Genomic DNA, 8,871 nt, shown 5'->3' on the forward strand with positions numbered 1-8,871 from the left:
TCCATTGGTTGTAAATGAATATTTAAAACCAAACAGGATTCAAGGGCTAATGTCGAAAAGTATAAGGCTCATTTTGTTGTAAAGGGATTCACTTAAAAAGAAGACATTGATTACAAGGAGACTTTCTCACCTGTGTCGACAAAAGACTCCCTAAGGGTAGTCATGACACTTGTAGCTCATTATGATTTAGAGCTACATCAAATGGACGTAAAAACTGCATTCTCAATAGAGACATAGAGAATTCTATATATATGATGCAACCAGAGAACTTTCAGTTTAAGGACTCAAAGCATCTAGTATGTAGATTAAAGAATTTCATTTATGGTTTAAAGCAGACATCCCGTCAGTGGTACCAGAAATTTGATCAAGTGGTTACCTTATTTAGATTTAAAGAGAACCCTATTCATCAGTGCATATATATCAAGTTCAATGGGAGCAAATTTGTTATACTTGTCTAGTACATAAACAACATATTACTTGTGAGCAATAATAAGGGTCTGTTGGATCTAACCAAGTCATTTCCATCTGATAATTTTGAAACGAAAGATCTTGGTGAAGCATCCTTTATTTTAGGCAAACAGATTTATCATGATCGTTCAAGAGGCATTCTTGGACTTTCACAATAGACCTATATTGAAAAGGTGCTTATAAGGTATGGTATGCAGAGTTGTACACCTAGTGACACCCCCGTGTCAAGAGGTAACAAGTTCAGCTTGTAGCAGTGTCCACAGCTTGAACTTGAAATAAAGGAGATGGAACAATATTCATATGCGTCAGTAATGGGAAGTCTCATGTATGCATAAGTTTGTACTTGACTAGATATAACATTTATAGTAGGGATGTTAGGCAGATATGTAAGTAACCCAGGACCATCGCACTGGAAAGCGACAAAGAGAGTGATGCGGTATTTGCAAAAAACTAAAAGACATATGCTCATGAATCGGAGATCAGATCATCTGGAGGTGATTGGATATTTAGACTCCAATTTTGCTGGATGCTTGGATAGTAGGAGATCTACTTTAGGCTATATTTTCATGCTTGTTGGAAGGGCTATATCTTGGAAGAGCGTCAAGCAAACGCTAGTAGCTATATCTTGGAGGAGATATGTCTACTATGGAGGCAGAGTTAGTAGCATGCTACAAACCATCCAATCACGGGATTTGGCTGTAGAACTTCATCACAACATTACAGATCGCTGATGGTATTGATAGGCCACTGAGGATCTACTGTGATAATAAAGCCGTAAAACTTTATGCTAAGAACAATCGTAGTTCGTCGAAGTCCAAGCACATCTACATCAAGTTTTCTAGTAGTTAAAGAAAGAGTTTACAGTAGTCAGATTATGGTAGAGCATATCAACACAGATTCCATGTTAGCCAATCCACTCACCAAAGGTTTGGTGCCTAAGGTGTTTCATGCGCATGTTGTGAATATAGGAGTCCTTCTTATAGAAGAAGAACTTATCTAGTAGGAGTCTGTATTTATTTTATTGATTTATATTTGATAATAAAGACAAACATTTTGTTTTGATTATTGTACATACTTAAAGTTCAAAACATTAATGGGAATTTATATGTTTGTTTGACACTCTGATTGTGATATCATCATTTACTACTGCTGTTTAGCATTTAGTATTTGTAAATATGATACAGATTTCTTTTGGAATCATAAAGTTGATCATGATTTGCTATTGCAGTTTAGCATAAAGTATTTCGCAAATATGATCTGACTTCTTTTGAGGTCATCTTAGGATCAGTTGAAAATTGACATATACTAATTACATTTCATGTAATTTTTACTCTACACATCTATCTTAATCTATGTCATTAATTACATTAGTATTGTGATTACTGTTGGGCTTGTTACGATCATATACAATAGCTATGACCTCTTTAGGCCTATACCAATGAAGTTAATAGACCAGATTATTTATAGAGGTATTCTATATCCATAAAGCTTGATATCAACTAAAGTTTTATTTGTGTTTCATATACAACTTAAAAATAGCCCAAGTGGAAGATTGTTGGTTATTATCTTTAATTGGTGGGCTTAATTGTAAGTTGTGTATATGAGTACAAAGCGAACCCATTAAAGTGATCCAATTTAGGCTTATTGGATTTCGATTGTTGGATGTATACCTTATATGTGTAGAACCTATAGTCCCACATCTATTATTATCTATATGTTGATAATAAATGTTTAGTATATATATGAACTTATAGTCTAACATCTATTATTATCTATGGGTTGATAATAGATATCCACTATATATAGGGTTGGTCCCCAAGGGTTTAGGGGAAAATCTTGGCAGAGCTTTTGGTTCCCCATTGACCTAAAGCTTTTCGGCGCCATCACCCCAAAGCCCCTTGGAAGACCTTCCTTTTCTTTCCACTACATCTTCTTTCATAGGGATTATTTCTAGACGACGCTAAAGACAAGCTAGGATGACTCTTCAATCAGGTTCCTTGTCATATTTGCTTATGTATTTATTTTTCTTATATCATGTTCTCGATGAAACTAGATCTTCTTATCCTTGTATTTCCTATATGTGAATTTTTTATATTTTAGAATCCTTGCGATTTAGGTTTTTACAATAACTATCATGTCTAGCTACATTCCTATGTAAGAATTTTTAAACCATGAGTGTGTTGCTAGTAAATCATTCTTATCTTAACATGTTTATTGCATTTGTTATACGGGTGTTAATTCGAATGGATCATGTCGGATTCAGATTGGATCAAAATAAAATTTTATAGAAAATCCCAATCCGAATCTGATCTAAACCACCTGAAACCCCTAAACTTGAACTTGAATCTGATTAACACAAACTCGATCTGAATAATCGATTAAAAAAGACTTTTCTTTACTATTTTATATATAATTATTTATTTTTATCTCAATGCTTCATCATTATCAAACTAATGTCGATATTGATATACATCAAAGTTTCTTAATTTTTCAAAATGAAATTTAATTTAACTAAATTCAGATCAACCCGAACTTAACCCAAAAATCTCCATTTCAAAAACCCTCCAATTCGAACCTGAAGCGAAGGGTGGATGGTCGTCTAGGCGAGGAAGGAGCGGACGACAATGGATGGCATTGCCGATGGTTGTGAGAGCACAAATCCTATCTCGATCATAAAGGAGAAATTCCACGGCATTGACAATTCCTCGTCATCCAAGATAAGAAATTCAAGGTGACAGCGGTGGCTGCCAAGTCCAAGGTCTTCCGCCTCTTCAGTAGGGAGAAGCCCGTACACCAGATCTAGGGCGGCGGAAAGCGTACGATCTTTGATTTTCTTTTTCCTTATTCTTTGCGTCTTTCATTTTCCTTTCATGTTTTCTTATTGGTTTGGAATTGATCCTATATAGTTGGATCTCTTTATATAAAAATCAAGTGTGGTCTTAGCTACTGTGATCTTTAAGATCTAACCGCGTCGTCTCTGACATGTATGATTTTCGTTGGATTTTGCATTGATTGAACACATACATATATGTGGATGAATCTATTTTTATTTAGTTATTGATGACGAGATCGATCTCCATTTGAGATATGGAGCATTTTTAGGATTCATCTGTTCATGAACTCTACGCATTTGAATGATCCTCCTATCCAGAAGTGCTTTGTTGATTTGACTGATTATAGACTCTACATTGGCGAATCATTTGCAGCTGCTGATATTTTTCTATGGAAGGACAAGAAAGCTTCAGCTGTTGTTCTTGGTTGAGCCACAGCAATCTGGATCTTGTTCGAGCTTATGGAATACCATTTGCTTACATTGGTCTGTCACTTGCTTATCTTGTCTCTTGCTCTCATTTTCCTCTAGTCCAATGCTACTCATTTGATGACCAAGTAAGACCACTATTATCAATTTTGTTACCTCTTGCGCAATGAATTAGATTGAAATTTGATTTCTCAATTATCGTTGATTGCAGGTCTACTCCACACGTTTCTCAATTATCAACTGGGGCCTTGCCATTTTGAGGGCAGTTGCGTCAGGACGTGATTTGAATAAGTTCCTTGCTGTATGGAACGTTTTTCAATATCTAATATTTAATTTGGATCTCTTTTTTCTTTATCTGTCATGTTGACTTATTGAATCAAGGGTAATATGGTAAATATCAAATTAGGATATAACATTATTTAGGATTGAACACATTAGGTTATGTTTTATTCTTCATAATTTTAGTTATAAGATTTCCTAATAATCACATAATCAAGATTATATATAATAACTTGAATCAAACACACATGATCCTGTCTGAAGGCATGAAATTGAAAAGTCGGGGATGTGACAGTTCCGCTGACTGGATGAACATCTCGCTCCTATCTGCAAAACAAACCAAACCAGAAAAGGGGTCCCTGGCGTTGACCCTCTGACACTCAAGTTAGAAATAGAAAGAGAGGAATCGAAAATAATAGGGACAGAGATGAATCTTGACTTAATTTCTTCATACCTAACATACTCTTTTATACCTTTCTTGGTGACCTTCTATCTCCCCCTGTTTAATGATATTAAATTATCGACAGAAGACATCTTTGTCTTGCGTTCTTTGCATTCAATGATAGATGGAATATTCTCCTTTGCTTTCTCTCCCCCTTATTAAATATCTCAATCTTTTTCTCTTTTATTATATCGGTTCATTATTCACGGTCAATGGCATACCTCAAGTTGGACGGATGACCCGCTCGGCCCGCTCTCTTATCGATCGGGCAGACCAGACGCTGTTTCGTCTAGACGACCAATCGGACTTCGGTTCCTTCGATCGACCTGTATATTTCCCTCCCGCTCGGGTGACGTGGTTGAGCCACGTTGATCGTCTTGACTTTGACCTCCACTGTGGATGTTAACCCGTGCCAGGTGGGCTCCTCCTTACCGCCGCATCACAAGCCTCCCCTTCAAGTCTAGTCGAAAGAGGTTGTAAGTCTGACTAATTAGACAAGATGTGTCGCTAACGACTCTAAGGCCCGAGCGACCTTTATACTCCAGTTTCTGATTGGCTACAGGCTCATGCCGTTTGGCCCTCCTTTGTGGGGTTATTGCTCAGTTCAAGCCTTCGAAGCGAACAGGATGTTCGGATATGTGGTGATCACGTGTCCATGCCTGAACGGAACAATAGGCAGTTAAACTTCGTGACAATTTTCTCTTGCTTGCTCCTTGTGCCCCTCGGTCGAGTCTTGGCTAATGCCATCTGAATTTCTCGAAGACTACGTGAATCCCTGATAATCATGGCCGAGCACGCGACCATACCTTTTTAATTAAGTGCCTTAAATGTTGCCTCGTGACCGAAGGACACATGCCCCATACTGCCGCTGCGTGATATCCGCTTGTGACGTGATGTGAGCCTTTTCAAATTCAACGGTTGAATCTGCTTCTAGGTTTTCGTAACTCCCAATCGGACGACTGGGGTCAATCGACCGCGAGGTTTATAAACCTCGCATGCACCGCCATCTTCCTCACTTCACATCTTCATCTTTGAGTCTTCGTCTTCAAGCTTGATGTGATGCCGCGTGCTGCTCCCTTTCCGACCATCATTTTTAGTAAGCTCCCTCCTTTCAATCGAATCCTTTCACTGTTCTTAGCGTCCTCTCTTTCAATCAAATCTTCATTGTTTCTTGTCGACCTTCATTTTCGATGGCAAGCTCCTCACAACCTCCCATCTCCATTCCTGGGCTCTGGTACACGTCCATCGAGTCCAGATTCGACGGAGATTATACTGAGAATTTGAGAGCTACTTTTGAAATTCCCTCTGATTATCAAATCGGCCTTCCTTCGACTTTCGACCGCTAGAATGAGCCACCTTTGGGTTTTGTATGCTTCTTTAGGGACTAATTTACCGTCGATCTGCGGGTCCCGATCCACCCTTTCTTCTCTGCCATTTGTAAATATTTTTATATTTCTCTCCATCAACTAGTGTCGAACTCCTTTCGGCTGCTGTGCGGGGTCATCGTTCTATTCCTCCTGTACGACATTCCACTTACTCCTCGGCTCTTGCACTATTTCTATTATCCCAAATTGTCCGAGCCGGGGACTTTTCTCTTCCAAGCCTGAGTGGGCCTAGTCTTCTTTGACAAAGATGTCGTTCTCCAACAAGCATTGGAAGGACTACTATTTCTTTGTTCGCTTTCTCGAGCGATCAGACTTTTCGACCAGCTGGCAATTAGAAGTGCTAAACCCTCCCGAGATCAAGAAATACAAGAGTCGATCGGACTACCCCCATGCAGCTTCCATCTTGGCCGGTCAGAAATACCATATCCACAAGTTGCTGCTGGATGGCGTCCTCTACGTGTTCGGTGTGAGCCTGATCCGCACAAGGCTTCTGTCCAGCCTAGGTATGCTCTTGCTTTTCCCCAACCTTTGAATCTAACTAATTTTCTTCCTCTTGTGCAGCTCGAATCATGTTCCGAGCGCGTCTGGCAAGCAAGTGTAAGCTTGCTGACACAGACATCAACACCGTGGTCGTGGTTGAGATGGAGAGCCACAGCTTGCAACCGGTTGACTTTTTACGAGGATCTGCTCAGAGAGAGCACAGGAGCCCCAGCTCAAAGGAGTGAAGGAGTAGCTAGCCATATGGTTGGTGGTGAAGCAGTTGTCGTAGCAAATCCCCTGCCCGAACGACTTCTGGTGATTCTAGTTGTTGAGGCCTTGGAACGACTTCTTCCAGGGAACCGTTGATAAGCCGAAAGAGTCGCCATGTAGAGATTGCCGCCCAATCCACCACCTCCGCTACACAAACTCCAACCAAGACTACCCCACACCCTCTATCCGAGTGGGACGAAACCTCCATACCTATGCCCAAGCAAACGACGGTCATCCCACATACTTTGCTTTCATCCGATTGGACACCATCTTTGTTCGGGCTGCCTCAAGGAACAATCTGCGCGCCACTGGTTGCTTTCATACCACCTCCACCTCTGCCGAAGGCTCAGAAGTCTCAAATCTGACTGACATCGATGTCCTAATTGGTTGGTAGAGCAACCTCAGTCCCGTCCTCTCCGAGCGGCCGACGCTATATAACGGCGGTTATTCATCTGCCTATAGATGAGTGAAGTGACTCTGACAACGCTGAATCCCAAGCCCCGGAGCGCCAAATAATTATCCAGGGATCGCTCGCACAAATATGGACCGACGCCCGAGCCTGTGTGGGGGTCATGTCTCTAGGGGCGCTCGTCGATAATCATACCCAGATGTCCATTGGGGTAAGTATTTAACTTGCATGTGTAGGACCATGATCGTTCGATAGAGGGGGGGTGAATATCGATTCGAAAAATACCGAGTAAAAACGCAGCGGAAAAGTAAATGAACACAATGAATTTTACTTCGTTCGGAGCCTGTGACGACTCCTACTCGAAGGCCCGTGGTCCTTGACCACTTTCGTTGGGCAATCACTAGCAATTCGAATATGATTACAGAAAGAATACAAGAAATGCTAATGAAACAAAGTGATACCGACAAGGAAATTAAACAAAGAAGAAGGAGCACTTTGTCGGAGCTTTGTTAGCGTCGCAGGAGCGTAGAGCAGCAGGGCAAGCAGTCGAAGAGTTCTCAGTTGTGTTAGAAGCTCCATCCCTGGGGCTTCTTTTATATGCTGCTCCGGGCGCCTGGATCCCTTCCGGGCGCCTGGATCCCTTCCGGGCGCACTGGTGCGACGTGGCAGGTCTAATCAGCGAACTCCACGTGGCGACGACTCGGCCTGGATAAAATTCACCTCCGGGCGCCCGGATCCCCTCCGTGCGCCCGGATCCCCTCCGGGCGCCCGGACCTCCTATTTCCAAAAACTTCCTTTCCTGTAAAATAGAGTTAGTCCGAGGCAAATATTTATTCTGCAAAACAGATTGTTAGCACAACTAAAGTAATATGATTTAACAAGAAAAGAGTATAACTTAGATTCCGTCTTTCCGAGGCCGGAATCTAGTCACGATCTCGACTTAGATTTTCGAAATGGATCTAAGCCGGATCGACGCCTAATGTTCCCTTCCCGGGAACGCGTCCTCGCAGTCACTCCCCTCCAGTGACTTACCTTACTTACCTGCCAGACGTCCGGTCAGCCCTTCGACCCGTCTGGACTTTTCGCCAGCTATCCGGTCAGCCCGTCGACCTAGCTGGACTTCTTGCCAAGCGTCCGGTCAGCCCGTCGACCCGCTTGGACTTCTCGCCAGCTACCCGGTCAGCCCGTCGACCTAGCTGGACTTCGTGCCAGACATCCGGTCAGCCCGTCGACCTGTCTGGACTTCTCCTGCACACTCGATCAAAGTGTCAGACAACAACAAAACTAACTTAACCTATTTGTCATTCATCAAAACCTAGGTTAGACCAGCTCGGAATGACTTTATTAATATGTCATTCACATATACCTCCAAGTTGCGGCTGATCTACTTCTGAAATACATTGTTCATGAGCCTTTGGTAGGTGGCACCGGCGTTCTTTAGTCCAAACGACATGACGTTGTAGCAGAACATTTCGTCGGTCATGATAAAGCTAACCTTTTCCTGATCTTCTTTAGCAAGCGGCACTTGGTGGTAGCCTTGATATGCGTCTAGCATGTAGATTAGCTCGCAGCCCGCCATAGAGTCCACCATCTGGTCTATCTGGGGCAGTGGATAGAAATCCTTGGATTGCTCCCACACTGAGGTAGATGGTGGCGTGGTTCAGGCGTTGTCCTTTCTTCCTCCCTTCGAACGATTGATCAGTGCCTTTGTCCCGATTAGGTGACGGTGATCGACGGCAATATCCCTGAGGGGCTAGACTACTCGCTGTCAGGTCATAGCAGTCCCGGATGTTGTGCGTCGCCAACTGGTGGAAGGAGCAAAACATCGACGTCCACACCTTGCCTTTTGCAGCCTTTGGATGAGCTGTCGCCACATGTT

This window comes from Zingiber officinale, chromosome 2A (genome assembly GCF_018446385.1).
Source record: "Zingiber officinale cultivar Zhangliang chromosome 2A, Zo_v1.1, whole genome shotgun sequence".
Lineage (NCBI taxonomy): Eukaryota > Viridiplantae > Streptophyta > Magnoliopsida > Zingiberales > Zingiberaceae > Zingiber > Zingiber officinale.